Source organism: Vicugna pacos, chromosome 13 (genome assembly GCF_048564905.1).
Source record: "Vicugna pacos chromosome 13, VicPac4, whole genome shotgun sequence".
NCBI classification, from domain to species: domain Eukaryota; kingdom Metazoa; phylum Chordata; class Mammalia; order Artiodactyla; family Camelidae; genus Vicugna; species Vicugna pacos.
In genome coordinates, this window is record NC_132999.1 from 44,803,055 (window position 1) to 44,818,536 (window position 15,482).

The 15,482-nt window shown below is 39.1% G+C and overlaps 1 protein-coding gene and 1 long non-coding RNA gene across 2 annotated transcripts in view; one reads left to right on the top strand and one right to left on the bottom strand.

Moving 5' to 3' along the window:
* Nucleotides 1–647, bottom strand: part of ZBTB8A (zinc finger and BTB domain containing 8A) — a 48,585-nt gene extending 47,938 nt beyond the window's left edge. Inside the window, exon 1 of the mRNA XM_072974858.1 lies at nt 292–647. The gene's annotated coding sequence lies outside the window, so the exon portion shown is untranslated. The remainder of the gene's footprint in view (nt 1–291) is intronic.
* Nucleotides 325–11,669, top strand: LOC140700726 (uncharacterized). The gene is made up of 3 exons (XR_012079334.1): nt 325–428; nt 881–919; nt 11,444–11,669. It is a non-coding gene; the product is annotated as an uncharacterized lncRNA (long non-coding RNA).
* The last annotated feature ends 3,813 nt before the right edge of the window (nt 11,670–15,482 follow it).

Here is a 15,482-nt window from a genome sequence, read left to right on the forward strand (position 1 = left end):
CTCGTGCCTCCTTTGTGACCGTCTCCAGCCCCTCGGAGCCGGCGCGCCGCCGCCGCTGCTGCGCCCGGGGCTGCAAATGGCGCCCGCTCGCCTCTGCGCCTCCCGCCGCTCTCCGGGCCGGGGGACGTCTGGGGGCGCGGTGCCCGGGCCGCATCCCGCCGCCGCCGCCGCCACCGCTGCCCCGGGGGCCAGAGCCCGCGGCGCCTCCGCCCGCAGCGAGGCTCGCGGGCCCGTGCCGGGCAGCCCCGACGCCCCGCCCGCCCTCCGCCCGCGCCGTGCGCAGCCACTTACCGCGGGCCGCGGCGCACCGGCGGGTCGCGCGCGCGGGCTGGGAGAAGATTCCCGGTTCTCGGCAGGGGAAATACCCCCTTTCGAGGCCGTTCCTTTGCGCCCTAAAACAAGTAGCCCCAACGTGAGAGAAACAAAAGGTATTTGCTGACGTGGGCGTTGGACAGAAACGCCCGAGGGCTGGGGACACAATTAAAGGGGCAACGCACAGATTTCAGGCACCAACCAGCAGCTTCGCCCACTCCCCCTGCCCTTGCCTACACCCCGCTGCACCCTCCAGAGGCACTGGGGCGCCCAGATCCCCTAGCAGTTGACTACGGAATCATTATTTAGTCAGGAGCTTAAATTTTAAATTGTACTTCACGTTGGGGAAGGCGCCTCCGGAGGGCAGAAGGGCTGGATTTCTAGGATCTGGGGAATTTGGTTTAGGAAAGAGGGAGGGACTTAGGCGTGCCCGCAATTACTGTATAAGTACATGTGACATTATTGTACTTAAGTTAAGCAACGTCAAATGGAAGAGATCTCCACAGAATTTTTCCCTTTATTGAAGCACTCATTTTAGTCGGGGATAACCTTTTCTAAATCTCTACAGGGCACAAGAATTTTAATTTGAAGAGGACAACCCAAGAAGGTGAGATAAGAGAAAATAATTCTTGGTTAAGTTCAGAAAAAATATAGAACTAGTAAGATTAGCAGGTTTCATTGTACATCAAGCCTTTCTTCTGACATATTTGTGTCCCTAATGTTTAGAATACAGGCATCAGGTTATGTATTTGCTAAAATCTTAAATCACTGAATTTTCATTTTTACTCAGAAACATTAATTCTATAAACTAAATTAGTTTCCTAGTTCCTTATGCTGAAGTCAAGTACTGAAAAATGCTGTGATATAGTAAAACAAACAAAAAAAAGAATTTGAAAACATTTAGTTTTTTTAATGGATTTCTCTCATGTCATTTTCAGTCATGCTGGACAAAGTTTATTGCTTTGGTTTCATCAATAAGTAGCTATGTGTTCTAAGGATTATACTCTATTAGAAGGATACAGAATATTCACAGCTATCTCTTAATGTCACTTTTGTGTTACTCTTGAGTTGTTTTGCTGTTTAGTTGCATTTCCTCACATTCTGAACAGGTAATTGAAAACATGTTCGAAAACCATGAAGTATCAGGAGTGCTGGATGTACTCAAACTATTCTGCTAGCGTCCCCACTGACAGTTCTCCCAGAAAGACCTGGGCATTGTTATAGCAAAAGATTTTATTTTAGCCTTAATTAATTAAAACACACAAAAGAGTTCTACAAACTTGTTTCTCAAAAGATCACATCAGATAGATGATAAACTTTTTGCTGCAAGGAAGAAGTAATGGGAGTTTTTTTCCCTCAACTTCCCTCTCAGCTTCTGAAACTCATTTATATATTTGGAGAATTCCTTACCTTATGAGTAATTGTTGGGAGGTAGAGTCTAACTTCTGCAACAGAATCTGGAAATGCCAATAACTTGCTTCCCCAGAATCTCTTGCAGCTAAGACAATGGCCATGGTCTATACTTCGATGCACCCACCAGGGGCTTTGAAGAGGGAGCTGTGACACCAAGAAGCAGAAACCTCAAAGAATCTTTTCTGGCAGTGGTGACAGTTGCAGCAAAATAGTATCTCCAGTTGCCATAGTGGTAGTGCCACTCACTAGTGGCAGCAGCCACTGTCCAGTGCTAGTGCTATCAGGCCAACCGAGAGCACTGTTAGTATCCTCACCAGGCCAGTTCTGTGCTATGACTTGGCTGTTGTTTCTGCCTGGTTAACATAGGTTCCAACCCCTCTGCTCTGCTCTTTCTGTGATTCTGTGAACTTTTAATGCATTCATTTCTGTTTAAATCAGCCAAGGCCAGTCTCTGTACAATGAAGAACCCTAAATAGTACAAAATGTTGAAGGGTATTTGGACATGTGAAATGTTGTCATCAATGTTTTATAGCTGGGAATTAAAACCATGGATATGGAGAGAGAATATAAAGTAAGAAGAGAAGGAGGCTTAGAATCAAGCATCAACTTCATCATCTAGTGGCTGGCTAGAGGACGGTGAAACTGCAAAATAGTCTCAGAAGTGACTAGAGCAGAAGGAAGAGATGTGGGATAGGGTGGTGTTATAGAAACTAGGAGAAGAGAGTAATTCAAGAAGGAAGAACCGGACAGTAGTGCTGAATACCTCTCTTAGCAGTCTAAGAGAAAATAGCTGTTAGATTTAATGACTTAGAAATCATTGACTTTAGAGAATGTTATTAATCTTGAAAGATGGGAGCAAAATGCAGATTAGTGGACTATGTAAGGATGAAGAAATAGAGGAGGTAAGAATAGACACTCTTGAGAAATTTGGTTGTAAAGGGTGATATTTCAGTCACTATTGCTGTGTAACAAGCCAATCCAAACTTGGTGGCTTAAATCAAGAGCTATTTTTATTATGCTCATGGATTCCATGGGTCAAGAATTTGACAAGTCACAGCAGGATGGCTTGTCTCTGTTTCACAATGTCTGGAGTCTCAATTGGGAAGACTCAAATGGCTGGGGGTGACTTGAACTGCTGGGAACTGGAATCATCCAAAGGTTTCTTCACTCACAGATCTAGCACCAAAGCTGAGACTAAAAACTAGGCTCAGCTGTGCCTGTCATCTGGAGCACTGCACATGGCCTCTCCATGTGACTTGGCTTCTTGCAGCACGGTGGCTGGGTTCTGAAAAAGAGTATCCCCAAGAAGGAGTATTCCAAGAGAACTAGGAAGGAACTGCATGGTCTTTTATACCCATCTACAGAAGTTGCATTGCTTCCTTTGCCATATTCCATTGGTTAAAGTAGTCACAGCCGACTAACATTCAAGCAGAAGAGGGTAAGCTGCTATCTGATAGTGGAAAAATGCTAGAGTATTTGGGGCCATGTTTTGAAACTACTACAAGCAAAGAGAGAGGGTTATTAGCCAGAAAAGGAAATAGGTAAAAGACTTTAAAATGTTTAATGGTGATGGAAAGCATGAAGATGAGAGAGAGATTGAAAACACAAGAGGAATAATTATCAGTGGCTGAATTTCTGCAAATTCAGGGAGAAGAAGATCAAAATCTCTAATAGGGGAATAGTCTAGGATCAGAAAATGATAACACAGCTATCCCCATTGAAATTGGAGGACAAAGAGAAGAGTTCTAATACGGTGTTGAATATGGAGAAGAGTATGTTGTATTGGTTTAGAAATGCCTGCGTGTTCTTTCACACTGCTCCCTTCAAGAGGTAGATTCCCCTCTGCATGAGTGTGAGCTGGACTTAGTGACTTGCTTCTAAAGAATAGAATAAGGCAGAAATGATAGTGTTAGATTTCAGAGTCTTGGTGATAAAAGGCAAAGCAGCTTCCTGCTTTTTCTTTCTCTGTCTTGGATCAGTTGCTCTGGGAGAAGCCAACTGCCTGAGGATGCTCAGGCAGCCGTGTGTGGAGATGAACAGAGGCTTTCTGCCAACAGCCATGTGAGTGAGCCATGTTGGTGTGTATCCTCCCACCCTAGACAAGCCTTCAGCTGAGTGCAGCCCCAGCTAACAGCTTGACTGAACCCTCATGAGAAACCCTGAGCCAGAACCAACCAGCTAAGCTGCTCCCAGATTCCTGACCCTAAGAAACCTTGCGAAGTAATCAATGTTTGTTGTTTTAAGCCATTCAGTTGTGCGGGTAATTTGTTATGCAGCAATAGACAACTTACACAGATTGTGGTGCCTCAAAGTGCTACATAAGAAAAACCTAAAAATGTGACTTTGGAACTGGGCAGTGGGTGGAAGATGGAAGGACTTTGATGTGAGTGTTAGTGAAATATTGAGCTTTTTCAAAAAAATAGTAGAGTCCTGATGGCCTTTGAGGAAGCTGTAAGTGAGGAATTAAAGGAAAATCAAAAAATCTTACTGGACGTTGTTAGAAACGGGATCCTTTTTATGTTGGCAGAAATTTAGCAACACTATTCCCTGCACTAAGGTGAAAAGTGTAAAATGTACCTACTGAATTGAATGACCTAGCTAAGGAGATTTCCAAGCACAGTTTTGAAGAAGTCACCTGGTCTCTTGCCACTTCAAATATATATGAAAGGAGAGAGATAAACCAAAGCAAGGACTATAAAACAAAAGGAAGTCAGAACTTGCTGGTTTTGAATATTCCCAGACTCTCCAAGTGGCAAATGATGTTAAAATGGCTTCTGGAATAGATTATATCCAGGGCAATGCCAGGAAAACATAGTCTAAAGATGAAGTCAAGGGAGTAGCTGTAAGAGCCTTTGTTAATATCTAGGAGAGATCTAAGGTGGTACTTTGGAGCACTGTTCAGTTAGATTAAGAAGAACTCTGAAGATTTAAGGATGTGATTCATGGATCCTCTCAATCAAACAATAGAATTCTAAGAATCTTAAGAGCATTGTTCCTCAGAGAAGGACTTATCTTGAAGATATTTGTGTCAGTACATTTTGTCTAATGGAATGAACCCCAAGATTAACAAGAGACCACATTTTTAAGAGAGTGTTCAGAGGAACACTATTGTTGGACTTGGAGTGTCAGAGGCAATAAAAAATAAAAAGATACCTTCTAGATTCCCAAAATTGTACTGGTAGAATGCAATGAAAACTATGCAGTTGCAGACATGGGCCATCTTTTGTGCAAAAGAAAGAATTACTCAGAGGGCAGAACCAAGAGCCCAGAAGGTAGAATCAGGAGCCATGGATGATTATCCTAAGGCCTTGAGTCCTAGTCAAGAAATTTCCAACATTTGCCCAGCTGGGTTTCAGAATTGCTATGACCAGTGACTCATTTGTGCCTGTATTTCTGCTCTTTTTGAACAGGAATGTCTATAGTGGTTATCCTATATGTACCACCATTGCCTGTTGGGTGTGTATGTGGTAGATAGCTTGTCTCTTTAGTTCATGGGTCTTCAGATCAAGAGGAGCTATACGTTAGGAGCTGTACTTAAGGAACTACATCCTTGGGTGGATGTGGATTAGAGTGGTCAGAGACTGAATGATATGGAATTTTAAACCAGTTCCTGAAATGTGAACTGGAAATTAATGGACAGAAAGGAAGGGAGTATATTTTCTGAATTTGGGGAATGGTTTATGGCCTTTGATTCATTTGTATTAGATTTGGCTGAGAGTGACAGAAAACTCAAGTAGCAATGGCTTAAGGTGGAAGTTTATTTTTCTCTCACATAAAAAATCTGAAGGTATCATCACTGACCCATTGTTTTTTTAGTAGCATGTTGTTTAGTCTCCATGCAGTTGCTTTTTTCCCTCATTTTTCTCTCTGTGATTAATTTCTAGTTTCATGCCATTGTGGTCAGAAAAGATGCTTAAAATGATTTCTAGCCTTTTAAGTTTATTGAGGCTTCTTCTGTCTCCGACTATGTGGTCTATCTTAGAGAATGCTCCATGTGCACTTGAAAAGAATGGATATTCTGTTTTTTGGGGAAGTAATGTCCTAAAAATATCAACTAAGTCTAACTGTTCTATTGTGTCATTTAGTATCTCCATTGCCTTTTTGATTTTCTGAATGGAAGACCTATCCAATGATGTTAGTGAGGTCTTAAAGTGTCCTAATATTATTGTATTCCCATCAGTTTCTCCCTTTATGTTAGTATTTGCTTTATGAATTTAGGTGCTCCTATATTGGGTATGTATACATTACCACTTTAAACTTTAAGTTCATTTTAAAAAATTCATTTTAATTACATATTAGGATTACTATATTCTGGATTCTTTTGGTTCATGTATGCCTGGCATAGCTCTAACTATCCTATTTTTAACTTTTCCTTTTTTTGTTTTATTTTAAATATATACTTTGGTAAATTATATTGTTGGATTTTAAAAAACTGTTCTGAGAGTATTGGTCTTTTAGTTTCCAATTTAATGCAATTACATTTGTTGTATTTACAGTTAAATTAGGATTTACTTATTATTGTCATATCTTATGTTTTACATTTGCTTCATGTTTTATTTATTTTATGCTATTGTTGTCCTTCCATATAGTCCATTGGATAGCCTGAATTTTCTTTTCCTGATTTAAAAACTATATATTTTGTTTGTATTGTGGTTGCCCTTAATTTATTTCCTATATTCATGCTTTTTTTAACCCTTATGGATAATTAAATATATCAATATCTGTTTCTTCCCCTAAACAAGAAAGTACCCTCATGTCTTTTTTTACCCCCCCAATATTGCTATTATTTGTAATAGATGTTTTTCTCTTTTTATCTTATTTGACATAAACCTTTTTTCTTTAAAAACTAAGATAAACTTTACCAAACCATTTGAACACTCTTATTTCTTCTATCTCTTGTAGTATCTCCTGGATTTCTTTCTCATCCTGAGTACTTTCTTCAAAATGTTTTCAATTATCTAAAAAAAAAATGACATGAACGAACTTATTTACAAAGCAGAAACAGACTCATAGACATAAAATACAATCTTATGATTACCAAAGGGTGGGGAGAGGGACACATTAGGAGTTTGGGATTAGCAGATACAAACTACTATATATAATATCAATAAACAACAAAGTCCTACTGTATAGCACAGGGAACTATATTCATTAGCTTTTAATAATCTATAATGATAATGAATATGACAAATAATATATATATATTATATATAAAACTAACTCACTATGCTGTACACCAGAAACTAATACAACATTGTAAATCAACTATACTTCAATTAAAAAAAAAGAGAAAAAAGATTCTTTCAGTATTTGTGTGGCAAAGCACCTAAGGCTTAGTGTGCTGGAAATATGTTTATTATACGCTAATATCTGAAGGACAGTTTGACTGGATATAAAATTCTAGAATCAGAGTTCTCTTCCTTTGCTACTTTAAAACATGTATCTCTATTCTTATCTTGCATCTAGTGTTGCTATTGAGTAGTATGATATCAATTTGCTCTTATTATGAAAGCTTTTGCAATTTTCCCTTTGTTTCTGATATTCTTACATTTTACATTTGATATTCTTAGATTTTGTTATAATGTGTCTAAATGTAGATTTTTTTCTTAATACTCCTGTTTAACACTCTGTGGGCCCTTTTAGTCAAACACCTTTCAACTTTCTTTAATTCTAGAAAGGTTATCTTCATTATTTAAAATATTATTTATCCCTGTCCATTTTTCCTCTTCCTTATGGAACACCTGATTTTCTAGATCTTGGCATTTCTACTCCTCTCCTCCACGTCTCTTGACTTTTCTTTTCCTTGCTATCTTATGGGAATGGTCCTCAATATGACCTCAAAATTTACTGGTTTTTTTCTTCAGCCATATCTATCCTATCTCATGTTTTTTCAAGTATTACATTTTTAAATTTCTTTCAGGTATTATATTTTAAAACCTAGTATTTCTCCTTGGTTCTTTTTTATGATTTCTCATTATTGCCTCATATTGTTAATGTAATCTGTTCTCTAAGTATATTTATCATTCCTATTTTAAAATTTTGATCCTTCTATTCCAATAATTCTTAGATTATATGTATGTAATTTTGTGTTTGCATGTGATTTAGTTTATTGTTTTTCTCATGATGGTTGTATTTTGGCCTGTGAACTCATGTCCCCTGGGGGTATTGGCTACTCTTGTCTGCTATGAAGTGCAATGCTTCTCCAACTGTGGTGAAGAATCAGATTGCTTTTGTTCCCTATCTTTTGCAGGCCTATTTATTATACAAAACTTTTTAAATGCCTGGTTTCACTTTTTGTACTTATTATAGACCAGGGACATCCCTCCTTTAACCATACTTTGACTATTAGTGTCCTAATACATATTGGGAAAGGGTATTTGTTCAGGGTGGTATATTGTATTAGACTTTCCATCTATTCCCTTCCTTTACTCTGAGAGGATTGTATGTCATCACCCATTGCTATGTGACTTTCAGTGCTTCTCTGGAGACAGAGCGCACTTCCCTGCCCCATTGACTGGTTTGGTTCTGTGACTTGCTTGGGCAAATGGAATACAAACAGTGACAGCATGCCAGGAACAGGAGCTTTAGGAGGCATCAGGTGTTTCCACCAGCTCTCTTGTTCTGCCACTCTGCTGCAAGAATAGTGACCCAAATAGGGGCTGCTCTTCTAGCCCAGCCTGTGCCCTAGAGTGAAGCACACAGAGCCACAGAAACTGACCTGCAATTGTCAACATGTAATGTAAGCAATAAATATTTGTTTGTTGTTGTAAACCAAGGGTTGGCAAAATACAGTCCCTGCGCCAAATTTAACCTACTATTTTGTAAGGCCCGTAAGCTGAGGGTGTTTTTTTTCATTTTTGAAAGGTTGGAAAGTAATCAAAACATGTATATATGGTCAATTAATTTATGGCAAAGGAGCCAAAAATATGTAATGGGGAAAGGGCAGTCTCTTCAATAAATGGTGTTGGGAAAACTGGACTGCTAGATGCCAAAAAAGAATGAAACTGGACCACTATTTTATACCATATACAAAAAATCAACTCAAATTCAAAATTTGAATGTAAGACCTAAAACCATAAAACTTCTGGAAGAAAACTCACAGGCAGTAAGCTCCATGACACAGGTCTTGGCGATGAGTTTTTGGATTTGATACCTAAAGGTAAGGCAACAAAAGCAAAAATAAATAAGTGGGGCCACGTCAAACTAAAAAGCTTCTGCAGAGCAAAGGAAACAGTGAATAAAATGAAAAGGAAACCTACCAAATGGTAGAAAATATTTGCAAATCATATCTGATAAGAGGTTAATATCCAAAATATATAAAAATGCATACAACTCAATAGCAAAAAACCAAACAATCTGATTTTAAGATGATCAGAGGAGCTGAATATACATTTTTCAAAAGAAGACATACAAATGGCCAACAGGTACATGAAAAGGTGCTCAGCATCACTAATCATCAGGGAAATATAAATCAAAACCACAATGAGCTATCGCCTCACACCTGTTAGAATAGCTGTTATCAAAAAGACAACAGAAAACAAGTGTTGATGAAGCCTTAGAGAAAAGAAAGCCTTATGCACTATTGGTGGGAATGTAAATTGGTGCAGCCACTATGGAAAACAGTATGGCAGTTCCTCAAAAAATTGAAAACAGAACTACCATATGAGCCAGTGATTCCACTCCTGGGTATTTATCTGAAGGAAACAAAAACATTAACTCAAAAAGATAGATGCAGCTCCATGTTCATTGCAGCATTGTATACAATAGTGAAGACACGGAAGCAACCTAATGTCCATCACTGGAAGAACATATAAAGAAAATTTAGTGTACATATACAATGGAATATCATTCAGCCACAAAAAAAGGATGAAATCTTACCATTTGTGACAACAAGGATGACCCTTAGGGCATCATGCTAAGTGAAATAAGTCAGAGAAAGACACATATCATAAGATCTCACTTATAAGTGGAATGTAAATAAAACAAAACAAATGAGCTCATAGATACCAAGAACAGATTGGTCATTGCCAGAGGCAGGGAGGTAGGGGTGACAGGGTCAAAGGTACAAACTTCCAGTTATAAAATAAATAAGTTATGGGGATGTAACATACATTATGGTGACAATCATCAACAATACTATATTGGACATTTGAAAGTTGCTAAGAGAGTAGATCTTAAACATTCTCATCACAAGGAAAAAAATTTGTAACTGTGTGGTAAAGGATATTAACTAGACTCGTGGTGATCAGTTCACAATATATATAAATATTAAATCATTATATTGTATACCTGAAACTAATATAATGTATGTCAATTATATCACAATCAAAAAGTTATCAAAAGAATATTTTTCAAATTTTAGTGTTCAAATATTAGAGTTCTTAAAATTTTATCAGAGCACAGTCACATGCATTTGCGTGTATCTGTAGCTGCTTTCACTCCACAAGGGCAGAGCTGAGGAGCTCCAACCCTATGTCCCACAAAGCCCCAAGTATTTACTATCTGGCCCTTTACAGAAAAGTTTGCCAACCTCTGTTGTAAGCCACGGAGATTTTGAGGTTCACAAATCAGCCAAAATGATTAATATAGTCAAGATGAGATTAAGGAGAGAGAGGGGAGTAGCCCCGGAGAAGGGAATGCCAGGCACTGCAGAACTTCTCTGGGTCATTTCCTTTTGCCATGACCGTGAACAGGCAGCCCTTTTGAGCTTTTACCTTCCAGCTCTTCAGGAGAAGCAGCCTTGGGATGAGATGGTCTCTTAGTTTATTAATTCTTTAGCCTCGGGTATTTGGAAAAGAGGCTGGCAGAGAGAATGCCCACATGCTGTAGTCAGCCCACCCGCATCTCTCATCCCCCAGCAGGGCTTGGCACTGCCTGATCCTTGTCCGTCTGTGCTGATAGCCTGGGTTTTTTTGCTTTTTGCATTGCATCCTGAACCTGCTGAAAGTATCTTTAATTCTCTGGGCCCAACTCAGTTTCAGTCCTTTGCATTACTTGGCAAATGGATCAGAGAAGCACCTGAATGTGCTACATATTGCCTCCAAATTTCATATTCCTACAAGGATGCTCCTCCTCCTCCTTCTTCTCCTTCTTCATTGAAGTGTAGTTGTACAATATCAAGGGTACTTATTAAGGATAGGTGTTGGAAAGGCAGCAACTTGCTTTTTACTTTAAAGGAAACATCCTTACATGCCTTCATCCATTGGAATCTGGAAAGTTCACTGAAATGTCAGGCCCCTGAATTATCGTGGAGTTTATCTTACATCCTCCAACCTGTATGTGTTTTACCAATGCATCTGGGTACTTGTTCCTTCTCTTCACCGGGTCCTATTGCTACCACATCATCAGTGAAGTAGCAGGCATCTTGTGTGACCACATTACCCAGGACAACTAGCCATAGGGAAATCTCAGACTGCCAGCTAAGAATGGTGATGCCTGTGGTTGGGCCCCAGGATCCAGAGCTATGATAGATCATTCCACCCAAGGGAGCTGCAGAGAGTCAAAGATGATTCCCAAGCCAAATCCTTGGAGACAACTCAAGGTTAAGCCAGGAAAACCAAGTTCAGGTGGTAGAAATAGGATAGATATGGATGTTGGAACAGACTGGGAGCAAGATAAGGCATAAACCCTCACATATGAGTAGTCTCTTGGTTGAATGTAGGATTCTTGGGTCCTCCCTTTTTTTCTCCAAGGCCTGTAATGTTCCTTTGTCTTCTAGATTCCAGTTTTGCTAATGAGTCGTCTGATGCCAGTTCAATCCCCTTGCCTTGGTAAGAAAACTGTTATACCTGGAAGCTTCTAAAATGATCCTTGATCCTTGGAGTTCAGAGATTTCACCAGCATTTATTTTAAAAAATCTGTTAAAACTCAGCAGATTTGTTTGTCACCTACTGATCAGTCAACAGTAAATTTTTTTAATTAAAAAAAAAATCCTTTACAATCTATTCACTGATGCAGGATTCAAATAAAACACAAAGTAAACGAAGTTTGTCTTTATAATGCTCCCATCCTCCTGCCTCTTTCGAGCCCTCCTTCTGCCCATAATTTTCTCCCTCCCAATCATAATTAAAACTCTCATTCTCTAACTTTGTTGCGTGTCAGTTTGATTATTTTACTATAATGCCTCACACCAATTTAAGAATGACGTTTAAATTTTGCAAATTTATTTGCATTTTAAAAGAGGAGGTGTTTAGGGGGAGGGTATAGCTCAGTGGTAGAGTGCGTGCTTAGCACATGTGAGGTCCTTGGTTCAATCTCCAGTACCTCCATTAAGAATAAATAAATACAATAATATAAATAAATAAACCTAATTACCTCTTATTTGGAACCTCCAATCTATAGCCAGTTGATTAGAAGCAGAATACAAAACAAAACAAAAACAAAATCCTCTTGGGGAGTGATGGAAATGTTAACTATATTGATTGTGGTGATGGTTTGATTGGTGTATACATCTGTCAAAATTCATCAAATTATTCATCTCAAATATGTGTAGTTCACTGTACAGGAATCATAATATAATAAAGGTGTTAAAAATAAATAAAAGAGAAGATGTTTAAACACAATCATTCTCTAACTGGCAGAAAAGCGGGATCAGCACCTTTTCCAACCACCAGTATTGTCACCAACACGACTTCCTCCCTTCTTTAGAATCATACTTTCTTCCTTAAAAATAAAGTATGTGCAGTTCCTTGCAACCTCACCTCATTGTTCCTCCTGATTTTGAAAGCAAAACTCAGAATATATTAGAAGCAACAGAAGATATTAGAAGGGCTCCCTGGGGTTTGCGACAGCTGACTTTTGATGTCTCAGGCCTCAAGAGGAGGATTTTCACCTGGGGACATGGCCCCAGGATTGCTATTATGGAAGAATTGTTTCTTCAGTGTGGTACAGGCAGGGGAGGAGCCTACTGGGGCATTTCCACTGCTGTGAAGGCACTTGCACTATAATATTGGTATAGGGGAAAAGAGAGAAAGGGCGTCTGACATACGTGGTCACTCTCCCAGGGACTGCTTCTGACTTCCAGAGTGACCCCTTAAAGGAAAATGGGAAAGGACTGTCTCAGAAGTTGTGCAGGAATATTTGGCTTTCCCAGCACCAGGTCTCGTTCCCCTCCTCAGTGCTTGCAAGCTATGCTTTGGCACTTAGCAAACCATATTAAAGTTCTCCTTTAATTCCTTGGTCATCCCCACAGACCATAAGATACTTGGGGGCAGGGCTGTCTCTCATTCACCCAAGTATCCCCAGCACCTGGAAGTACTCAATAACCATTAGAATAAAGAACAGTGGTAAGGGCTATTATACTGTGTGTGTTATATTGTGATTATTTTCCAGCCCCTAAAAACATTGGAATTTCCTAAGTGATAAGAGCAATAAAAGTGTCTTGATATTTATAATGATATTTATAACAAACCCCTTTCAACCACACTTGAGTTTATCTTAATGGGGTGACTTTTGGAAAGCACCTAAAGATGGGGGCTGGTTACCAGGGGAACCAACCATGTGATTAAAGGGTTAGAATTTTCAGTCTCACTCTCTGACCTCAGGGGAGGGAAGAGAGGCTGGAGGTTCACTCAACTGACAAAAGCCAATGATCTAATCAATCATACCGCCATGAAATCCAAAAGAATGGGGTTTGGAGTGCTTCTGGGTTGGCAAATACCTACAGATTCGGGAAGAGTGACACACGCAGAGAGGGCATGGAAGCTCCAAGCCCTTTCCCACATAGCTTGCCCTATGCATCTCTTCCATCTGGCTCTTCCTGGGTTACATCTTTTTATGATAAACTGGCAATCTGGTAAGTAAATTGGTTTCCCAAGCTCTGTGAGCCACTCTAGCAAATTAATTGAACCTGAGGAGGGAGTCTTTGGCATCTCCAATCTACAGCCAGTTGATCAGAAGCACAATGACAACCTGGACTTGAGATTGGCCTCTAAAGGGGGATGGGGGCTGCTGATGGGGGTGAGGAGCAGTCTTAGAGGACTGATCTGATTCTATCTCCAGGGAGATAGTGTCAACATTGAGTTGAATTGTGGGACACCCAGCTAATGTGGGAGAATTGCTTGGTGGGGCTGGAAACCCCACACATCTGAATTGGTATCAGAATTACAAAGAAAAAGGCATGGTTCCCACCCTCCTAGAGCAGGAATTTGGGGAAATGGAAGTCCACTGGGATTGGGTCTTAAAGAAGAAGTAAATTTCACCAGGGTGAAGTGTATATGGGTGTGTGAAGTGAGGAAGAGATAAGAGCACTGAAGAAAACGAGAAGACATATGCAACATGAAAGGGAATGGTGCTGTCAAGGAGTAATGCATATGATGCAAGTAGGAGAGTGAGGTCACCTTTGAAGATGATGCCAGTTTGGATGCGTTAGCAAATATGTGACTCCCTTGAGTTCATATTTTTAAATTTTTCATTATGATTGTTTAAAGTTTTTTTTTTAAGTCTGATCATTTTAAGTAGTATATTCTGCTTGGTGGAAATATTCTGTTTATTTGATAATAGCTATTCAAGGCTGGAAACATTAATGCTTACTTTTTTCAGATCATGATCTAGACCTGCCCTGTCTGATAGGATAACCTCTAGTCCCATGTGGCTACTGAGCACTTGAAATGTGGCTTAAACAAATTGGTTGTCCTGTAAATGTAAGCTATATATCAAATTCCAGAGACTTAGTAAGAAGAAAAGAATGTAAAGTATCTCTCTAATGATTTCTTATATTGATTGATTACATGTTGAAGTGATAATATTTTGAGCATATTGAGTTAAATAAACTATATTATTAAACTAATAGTATTAACTTTAACATTCATGTTATTTACTTTTTCTTTTTAAATGTGGGCCCTAAAAATTTTAAGTTTTTATTTTTTAATTAGCATACAGTAAAATTTACTCTTTCTGGTGTACAGTTCTATGAGTGACAAATGCCTAGAGTCAGGCAACTAATACCACAATCAAGATACACAACAACAAAAACAACAACAACAAAAAGACACACAACAATTCTCTTACCTCCCTTGTGTTGAATCTTAGTAAACACTCCTCCACCCCCTCATCTCCTGGCAAACGCTAATCTGTTCTCTGTCACCATAGCTTTGCTTTTTCCAGAATGACATATAAGTCAAATCTTACAGTATATGGTCTTTGTAAAAATTGTGATATATATATATGTGTGTGTGTGTGTGTGTATATATGACATAAAATTCACCATTTTAACCACTAAGTGGTAGTCCTTTGAGTCTGGTTTTTCTCACTTAACATAATGCATCTGGGATTCATCCATGTTGTATATAACACTAGTTCCTTCCTTTTTATTGCTAGGTAATATTCCATGGTATGGATTTATCTATTCACTAGTTAAAGAACATTTGGATTGTTTCCAGCTTGGGGCATTTATGAAAAAAAAAGCTGCTATGAACATTCACATATGGATTTTTTGTGTGAACCCAAGTTTTCATTTCTCTTGGGTAAATACTTAAGAGTAAATACTTAAGAGGGTTTCCAAGGTATATGCTAGGTTTGCACTTAACTTGATGAAAATCTGCCACACTGTTTTCCAAAGTGGCTGTACCATTTTTCGTTCCTACCAGCAGCATATGAGAGTTCCTGTGCTCTGCATCCAGTGCTGGGTAATTTTATTTTTAGCCTCTAATAAGTGTGTAGCGGTTTTAACTTTGCATTGTGGCTTTAATTTGCATTTCCCTAATGACCAATGCTATTGGCCATCTTTCCATGCGCTTTTTGCCATCCATATATCCTAT